The sequence below is a fragment of the Solanum stenotomum genome, chromosome 1, assembly GCF_019186545.1.
Source record: "Solanum stenotomum isolate F172 chromosome 1, ASM1918654v1, whole genome shotgun sequence".
In the NCBI taxonomy this organism is placed as follows: domain Eukaryota; kingdom Viridiplantae; phylum Streptophyta; class Magnoliopsida; order Solanales; family Solanaceae; genus Solanum; species Solanum stenotomum.
Genome location: NC_064282.1, coordinates 54,803,113 through 54,813,258, shown reverse-complemented (window position 1 = coordinate 54,813,258; position 10,146 = coordinate 54,803,113). Strand labels below are relative to the sequence as shown.

General features: G+C 35.6%; 1 pseudogene; it reads left to right on the top strand.

Moving 5' to 3' along the window:
* The first annotated feature begins 594 nt into the window (after positions 1-594).
* Positions 595-2,760, top strand: LOC125854406 (6,7,8-trihydroxycoumarin synthase-like; annotated as a pseudogene).
* The last annotated feature ends 7,386 nt before the right edge of the window (positions 2,761-10,146 follow it).

The following is a 10,146-nucleotide window of genomic DNA, read 5'->3' as shown; positions in this document are numbered from 1 at the left end:
ATAGGTGGGGGTTGATCTAAAGTATCGTCTAAAATTCACGTGAACACGTGGACCGATTAGATTTTATTTATATTTATATATTAAAAAATGATTAAAAGAGATAATCTAAACTATTGTGAGTGTGTTTCTCAAACTAATAAGTGATAGTTGAGGTATGAAATTCACACTCTCAATAGTTTAGGTATGAAACTTAAAAAAAAGGGAATAATTTAGGTGTGTTTTTGAAGAAAATAAATTCAAGGAGACTTTCACCTCGCATGGCAAGAGAGAGGAAGCAGATTGACATTGATTTCTACCTCGTATTTATTAAAATAGCAAAAAAATTCAAAGGAGAAGGACATAAACCAAACCTCCTAACCATCCTAATGGTCGACTAAATAAGTCTACTATCTTGCTAAAGATGGTACGGTAAGGCGAAGCTAGATCAATAGCAGTAAATATTATCGCTAAAAAGAAAATATATTGCCACTAAATATGATTTTTTTCTTCTATAGTGATATCTAATGGACTACTCATAAGATTCATTTATTTATATATAAGAAGACATTTAAAATTTTAAAGTGACTAGTATTTTGTGCAGTTGTGGACAACAAAATGATGTTCTTTCTATTCTCAGTATCTCTTTCTATTATTCTCATTTTTCTTCTTCATAAAGCCAAAATGAGTAGAACAACCTTTCTGCCACCAGGTCCAGTAGGGCTACCTTTTATTGGTAATTTGCATCAATATGATAGTTTAAACCCTCATATCTATTTTCGGAAACTTTCCAAGAAATATGGCAAAATATTCTCATTGAAAATTGGATCTGCTACTATGGTAGTAATTTCTTCAGCAAAATTAGCAAAAGAGGTAACAAAAATACAAGATTTAACATTTTGTAGTAGACCCTCTTTTCTTGGCCAACAAAAAATTTCTTATAATGGTCATGATATTGCCTTTGCACCTTACAGTGACTATTGGAGAGAAATGCGAAAAGTTTGTGTTGTTCATTTGCTCAGTCTCAAGAAAGTACAATCTTTTAGATCGATTCGTGAAGATGAAGTATCAAGAATGATCAAGAAAATATCTCAACAAATTACAACAGCTTCACAAATTATAAATTTGAGTAATAGATTGATTACTCTAACACGTACAATTACTTGTAGAATTGCTTTTGGCATTAGGTATGGTGAAGAAGCACATGAAAATGAAAAGAGGAAATTTGATGAACTTTTAACTGTGACACAAGATATGATGACACATTTTTTTTTCTCTGATTATTTTCCTTTGTTTGGTTGGCTTGATAAATTATTTGGAAATATTCGAAGACTTGAGAAGAATTTTAAGGATTTAGATGAGTTTTTTGAAGAACACATTAACCAACATCTCAATCCCAATAGGCCAAAATCAATGGAAGGAGATATTCTTGATCTTTTGCTTCAATTGAGAAAAGAGCAATCAACTTCAACTGATCTTACTTTGGACAACATAAAGGCAATTTTCATGGTAAGTAATCAACGATATATGTCTAAAACCAATATATGCATATTGTAGATAAAACAATAATTCTATATATTGATAGTATACATAATTGTGTAAAAAAAACTTTATATTGAAAAGTATACATAAATTTAAATCTTATTTTCTAAATTTACCGATTAGATATACTATATTGTCGGTGTACACAAGTTAAACTCATATACATGTATAAGCTACACTACTTTTGAGAATTTCTCATGATTCGGCAATTTCTTCCATTTTACTCTTATTTTATATAGGATATATTAACTGGTGGATCAGATTCTATCGCAGTTACAGTAATATGGTCAATGACAGCCTTGATGAAAAATTCAAAAGTCATGAAGAAAGTTCAAGAAGAAATCAGACAATCAATTGGGAACAAAGGCATTGTGAATGAAGATGATATTCAAAACATGCCTTATTTTAAAGCAATGATAAAAGAAACATTTAGATTATATCCACCAGGTCCACTTCTAGGGCCAAGAAAATCAATGAAAAAATCCACTTTAGAAGGGTATTAAATTCAGCCAGGAACAATAATTCATGTGAACTCATGGGCAATTGCAAGGGATCCTGAAATATGGAAAAATTCAGAAGAATTTATACCTGAGAGATTCTTGAATAGCGATATTGATTTCAAAGGCCAAAATTTTGAGTTGATTCCATTTGGAGCAGGCCGGAGAGGTTGCCCAGGTATTCCGTGGTAGATTTATAATTTATACGATAAGTCCAATTGATTCCACAATTTTTATTATAAATTTTATGTGAAAAATATTAGCAATAGCATTCAAAAATGAGATCGACGAGCCTGAACCATTTGAACTATATATTTAATTTAAATATGTACAAATCATATGTGTAGTATATACATTATATCAAATATGCGTATACTATACATATAATATATATTATTATACACAATAATATTATTATTACATATATTGTGTATATATACTTCGTGCATGTTAATAGACTATATATAACTTTCCCTTTAAAAATCATCTGTCAAACCCATATACTTTTCGAAGAACTCACAATTATAAAATTATAAAGATTAAATCTGGAATTTGTCTTTCTGCAGGTATTTCACTCGGTGTTACAACGGTAAATCTTATACTTTCAAATCTTCTGTATGCATTTGATTGGGAATTGCCTTATGGAATGATGAAAGAAGAAATTGATACAGATGGTTTGCCTGGACTTATCATGAATAAGAAAAATTCTCTTTGCCTTGTCCCTAAAAATTATCTCTACACCTAGTCAAATAACTTATGTTTAATATGGTACGTTGTTTTGAGCTCGATCACTTCAATTATAATGTTCGTGATAATAAAATTTCACCTCTATATTTAGAGGAACTATGTAATTGTTTACAAAATTAATGTATCTTTTATGTAAAATATTGAAGTGTGTTCCTGGTTCAACATTTATATGTACCATGCTATTTTGAACATAAATTATGTGGTTTTTTAAAAGTTAAATTTCGAATCACAACTTTATTGTCTATATAAATTCCTCCACACTGCCCTTATTTTGGCAACATATTTGTTGCAAACTTTCAATACCAAGATTTTTAGTAGGAAATAGGAAAAGGAAGAAGAAGCAAATTAGAAGATGCTAGAGCAAAAACTATACTATAAATGCGATTTATTCATACTTATTGGAAAAGGCAATTATAGACATTACTATTTGTAAGAGATGGAGAGGGGAATGGGATCACGATCTAAAAACTCGAGTTATGATGGCACTTATCAAAACCCATTGATAGGTAAGTCAATCCATATCTCTTAATGACAAGTAACGATCATATTGGGCATATCTCTTAATGACAAGTAACGAGCATATTGGGCAGAAACCTTAAAACTTCAGAAAGACAATCAGCCAAACAGAGAAATAACAACGGAAAGAAGAAATGACATAAATATTTAAACAATAGTACATGATCCTATTCCACGACATGTTGGATGGTGGTACAAAGCTACAAAAGTGAGTACAACCTCCGAAATGAGTAAAATAAGCACAAACTTGTCTTATATATAAAAGACTAGCCAAAAACTATATAAAGACGAAAATGAGTCTTAGGACGTCATCAGCTCACCGTCGATCTCCAGAAGTCCCTGCTGCTACCCATAATCACCGTTGTCGAATGGTGCTCGGATATACATATGGAAAAACAGGTGCAGAGCGTAGCATGGGTACCGAGATAACAAGTGTACCAGTAGGCATCATAGGCTGAATGATCTTGGAAAGAAAATACATAAAGAAAAGCGGGGAAATAAATTGTAACTAGAGGTCAGATAAACGGTACAATAGTTGGAAACTCTAACTATGATCCTCGACAATCTAGCAGAAATAGAGCGATAAGGTAAAACAACTAACTATAATCTAACTGGACCCCATAAGCCTAGAAGGTACATTCGTGCATAATTAAAAATAAAATAACCTAAACCGACCCCCATAAATCTGATGAATGCACAAAAGAGCTAACACTATTCCTAACTAAGATTGAATATATCTAGAATTGGATAAATCGATATCTGGACCTCAAACCACAGCTAAGACACCCCACATACCCCAATAGAACCAAACCATCGAGAACTGTGCCTGCACTATGAACCGTGGCCAATAAACATATGCCCGAACCATGAGCTGTTGCTATTAGAAATGAGCCTAGACCTCCAACCACGGATGGTACACTCTAAAGAACTTTATAGTCACACATTCATTATCATACGGGAGATTCTATAGAGAGAAACCTCCTTCGGAGTCATAAGGGACCCACTCTAATTTGGAACCCAAGACCCGATCTGGGGTAACCAACAAGACCCGAAATGTAACACCTTGGAAGTTGGTAAGTGAAAAAAGGAAAGAAAAATGTAGAAAATTGTCTGAAATATTGAACTACGAGTCCAATCTACAGATTGTAGGAAGTCTTACGGGCCGTAGAAAGGCAATCGTAGAAGGTTGGGTTGAGTTTTAGAATTTCAAAATTTTGAAGTTTGACCTATGACTTGACAGGACAAATCGTAGTAGCTTTGACGGGTAGATGACACTCATATGATGGATCCAAAGATTTGGTTTAAGACCTCAGGTCTATGGAAGGTTTTGACGGTTCGTAGTTTGTTCTATAGGTCGTACGGTGATTTCGTAGAAAGGTTCCAGACTTAGTGAGATTTTGGAGTGAAACTTATGTTCTATGGATGAGGTCTACGGACCGTAGAATGGTCTCATGGGAAATGATTAAATTTTGGATTTCTGAAGTTGGTTCTACGATTCACCCGTACGGGCAGTAGAAATTCCTACGGGCTGTAGGTCATAATCGTAGGGCAGTTGGACAGTTGTTTTAAAAGGGTATTTGGATTTTTTCCTATGCATCTAACACCTCATCAATAAACTCTTGAGGATGCTTATCAGCATTAGACCCATAAAATTCCAGAGGATTCATCTTAGTGAATTCCCTTATCCTTGCCGTTGTCGTACCTACATTTAGGTTCACATAAGTATTAGCCTCTCTCTTAGCTTGAGTCATCATGGATTGAGCCAATACTTGAAAAATGACTCGAAATTCGGCATGTGTGTCACGCCCAGAGCCTATGCCCTGGGCGAGACGGGCATTTGAGAACCATTGCTGGCCCAAGCGAACCCCTGGCCTGGCTTACTTACTCAACGGAAGACTTAAACTCAACAAAAATAAGTTTATATAATAAACTAGAATGTTATAAAAGAACATTCAACTGGACATTAAGGAAAACTCAAGTCTCAACAGGGAATAATGACAATGAAAAGACTAAAGAACTAACATCTGACTGTCTATGAAGCCTCTAAAACAACTGAGATGGATGTCAGGATAGGACCCCTGATCATCCTAACAAATGAAATACTGAAAAGAACTAAAAGCAATAAATGAGTCCTCTGGAATGCAAGGAGGCTCACCACTGACTTTAAAGTGCTCAACTGGATCAACGGTGTACCGGATGCCGATCCTAGTTACCTGTATCTGCATCATAAAACGATGCAGACCAACTATCATCAGTACATTGAATGTACGAGTATGCGAGTTGGAATACTAAAACAACATAGACTTGAGAAGAATCTAAAAGAAACTGAAGAACTTACCTGGCTCAACTCAATATGACTGAACTCATTTCAATATAAAGCAATTTAAAACAAATGTAATATAAAGAAACAAAATGTTTAAAAATATGCTGTCAACTCTGTGTATGCAAGGATACAACATAATTCTGAAATGTATGTAAAAATACAAATAACAGTGTATATAAGAATACAATAATTTCTGTGGGAGTTTCTCTAACCAATAACCATCACGTAAGAGCTATTGTGATGATACATCGATTTCCCTCATGCTGCCAGAGCATCCTATACCTTGCCAAGGGAATATGACCTGAACTACTAAGTGGATCCACTAGTCTATACTAAAAATCACTAATGGAATCATCTAAACAGTATGACCCTTTCTACCCATGATGGCTACATGGTTTATGGGGGCTGTGAATTGTCTGAACTCTCCCCCATATCGGTGCTCAATACTACTCTAATAAATATAATAATATTAGCTCTTATGTTTAAAAACATAATTCTTATGTGATTTGAGATTGGTGCTAAAAGACTTAGCTCAAAGGCTATCTTTGAAATCAAAGTTTCCCCTCTTGTTTCATTTAGGAAGCGATTACTCTTTTCTGAAAACTACCCTGAAGGCTCTATGGAAATATCAGTTGCCGTTCTTATTTAAATGTGAAAACATTTTAAATCTCTTTGGGAATACTTAGTCCCCATATACTTTTGAAGAAATGAACTTCAACTTTACACTTTACTGAACTCAAAACTTTAAGTCTTAAAACAAGGTTAAAACGTTTGCAAAAGACTTTTGGAAAACTTTATGAACTTCTCTTAACTTGATACTTGACTTCTCTTGACTTTGATCTTAACTGCTCTTGACTTGACTCTTAACTGGTCCTTGAATTGAATTATGGATTCAAGGATTGTGATTCGTGATTGGAAAGATCTCATGATGTTTAGGAATGATTTTAGATAACTAAACATGAGAAAAAACCGAAAATCAACATTTGAGGGTGGGTGCGCGACGCGGAGAAGCTTCTAAAATTTAGTTTCGAAAATGACTTTTGAGGTAGAAGACTCCGTGACGCGAAACAAAAATTCCCAAAACTGGGAACCAGCTCCGCGACGCGGCATTGATGTCGAATTTCGTCTGACGAAATTTCTTCTTCATTTTTTGTCTCTAAACCCTCTAAATTTCGTGGGTTATTTTACCCAACACTTAGAATCGATTCAATGTTCAAAGTACATCAGATTCTACTCAAAATCTAACCTAAAATCACAGATTAGGATCAACCAACTCCTCAACGAATTCAACGAAACAAGAATCTAATGAAACTTCAACAAACCCATTAAAGAACTCAATTTCTAAGCTTTCAAGAACTTAAACTCGTTGAAATAAATCATGATTAGTGCATGGATGAATTAATCCAACACTATGTGATCTCACATACCTTGTAGGGATCACCCCCGACGAAATCCACAAGCTAATCTCGACGATCTTGACGAATCTTGAACGTTTTTTCTTCCCCTTCTCCTTTCTCTTTTCTCCAAGCCCTAGCGTGAAATTAACTTTTCTTAAACTGACTAAATTATGACTTTACCCAATTAAACTCCTAAAAACAAATTAATTAAGTTGGGTAAGGAAAAGACCAAACTACCCTTCTAAAATCCGGATAGGACTTTCCTTATTCGAACAACCCAACTTTCAAAAGAAATAACTTACTGATACAAACTCGGAATCGCGCAAATTCGGCGGCGTTGGAAAGATCATTCCAAGATATTTTCATCCATATCTAGAAATACACCTAAATCATCGTAATCTAGGAGTTATGGCCGTTTTATGTTGACCAAAAACTCACTTTTCCTAACTTAAATAATTTTCCAGATTTCTCATTCTTTAAAAAAAAAATGACTATTTCCAGTTCTTAGCTTCTTCCTAGCTATTTCAATTTGCGAGATGTTACAATATCTCCCCCTTGGGAACATTCATCCTCAAATGAGATTACTCTTACTAGGCTAAGGGTGGTATCATCAAGTTCAAACACCCAACAAACAAATGCAAACAAACAAGATGCTCACTCATAATTTAAAGAGTACTAAGAGGAGAATTAGTACCTTGGTCTGCATTTTCTCTGGACTCAAAGAGATGTGGATATCTCTTCTTCATGTCCTCTTCAACTTCCTAGGTAGCTTCCTTAACGAATTAATTCCTCTAAAGGACTTTGACTGATGCTACCTCTTTTGTTCTCAACTTGCGAACTTGGCGATCTAGAATCTGAACATGAATCTCCTCATAAGATAAGCTAGCCTTGATCCCAATATTTTTAGTTGGTATGATCAATGAAGGATCGCCCATGCACTTCTTCAACATGGAGACGTGAAATACCGGATGAACGGCTGCTAACTCTTGTGGTATCTCCAACTCATAAGCTACTTTGTCAATCCTCTTGGCTATTCTATAAGGTCCACTATATCGGGGACTAAGCTTCCCCTTCTTACCAAACCTCATAAACCCCTTCATGGGTGAAACTTTGAGATCTACCCAATCATCTACTTCAAACTCTAACTCTCTTCTCCTAACATCAATGTAGGATTTCTGATGACTCTGTGCAGTTTTCAACCTCTCTTGAATCACTTTCACCTTTTCCAAAGCTTGGTGAACTAAATCTGGTCATATCAACCCAGCTTCACCAATTTCAAACCATCCAATAGGAGATCTGCATCTTCTCCCATAGAGAGCTTCATAAGGAGCCATTTGAATGCTAGAGTGGTAGCTATTATTGTAAGCAAACTCAATGAGAGGTAGGTGATCATCCCAATTTTCTTTAAAATCAATCACACAATCTCTCAACATATCTTCTAAAGTCTGAATAGTGTGCTCTGCTTTCCCATCAATCTGAGGATGAAAGGCAGTACTTAAGTTCACCTTTGAACCTAAGCCTTTTTGGAATGACTTCCAAAATTATGCAGTAAATTATGCACCCTATCCGATATAATCGAAACAGGGACTCCATGAAGTCTTACCAGCTCCTGAATATATAACCTGGCATAATCCTCTGCTGAATGGGTAGTTTTTACCGGCAAAAAGTGGGCTAATTTTGTCATTCTGTCGACAATCACTCAAATAGAATCATGCTGCCTGCGAGACCTTGGTAAACCTGTGATGAAATCCATATTGATTATCTCCCACTTCCATTCTGGAAGTTCTATATTCTGAGCCAACCCACTGGGACTTTGGTGCTCTACTTTCATTTGTTGGCAATTTGGACACTTAGCGACAAATTCTACAATGCCCTTCTTCATGCTATTCCACCAATAAACCTCTCTCAAGTCACGATACATCTTTGTGGAACTCGGATGAATGGAATATCTGGAGCTATGAGCTTCCTCCATGATCCTCTCTTGGAGTCCATTCACGATAGGTACACACAATTTACATTGATATCTTAATACACCATCTCCCCCTTGTTCAAAAGCTAATACTTTTTGCTTATGAACATTTGCCTTCAATTCAAGCAAAATGGGATCTTGGTCTTGCTTTTCTTTCACTTCTGACACTAATGAAGATTCAGCCCCATTCAACACCACTACTCCTCCTTCTGTGGAATCCATTAGCCGGACTCCTAAGCGTGCAAGTCTATGCACATATTTCGCTAACTCTCTCTTTTCTTCCTCAACATGGGCAGTACTACCCATAGACAACATGCTCAAGGCATTAGCAACAACATTAGCCTTACCTGGGTGATAAATAATACTCAAGTCATAACCCTTGAGTAATTCTAACTACCTCCTATGTCTGAGATTAAGCTCTTTCAGAGTGAACACATATTGAAGACTCTTGTGATCAGTGAATACATCAACATGAACAACATACAAATAATGACGCCATATATTCAAAACAAATACTACGGTAGCCAAGTCTAAGTCATGGGTTGGGTAGTTCTTCTCATGAACTTTCAACCGTCTGGAGGCATAAGCTATAACCTTGCCATTCTGCATTAATACACAACCCAAACCAACTCTAGATGCATCACAGTACATCACAAAACCTAGAGTACCTTCTGGTAAGGTTAAAACTGGGACAATAGTCAACCTCTTTTTCAATTCCTGAAAGCTTTTCTCACAAGCTTCAGACCATTGAAATTTCACGGTCTTCTGAGTTAACTTGGTCAAAGGGGATGAAATAGACAAGAACCCCTCTACAAACATTCTATAATAGCCAGCCAAACCCAAGAAACTCTTAATATAATTTGGAGATATGGGTCTAGGCCAATTCTGCACTGCCTCAATTTTCTGAGTATCAACTTTAATCCCCTCTCCATACATAATGTGGCCTAAGAATGCCACAGACTTGAGCCAAAATTCACACTTAGAGAATTTAGTATATAACTCCTTTATCTTTCAAAGTCTGAAGAACTATTCTGAGATGACTAGCATGATCTTCTTCATTCCTTGAATAGATTAGAATGTCATCAATGGAGACGATAACAAACATATCTAAATAAGGTTTGAATACTCCATTCATAAGGTCCATGAACGCTGTAGGTGCATTGGTTAAACCGGACGACA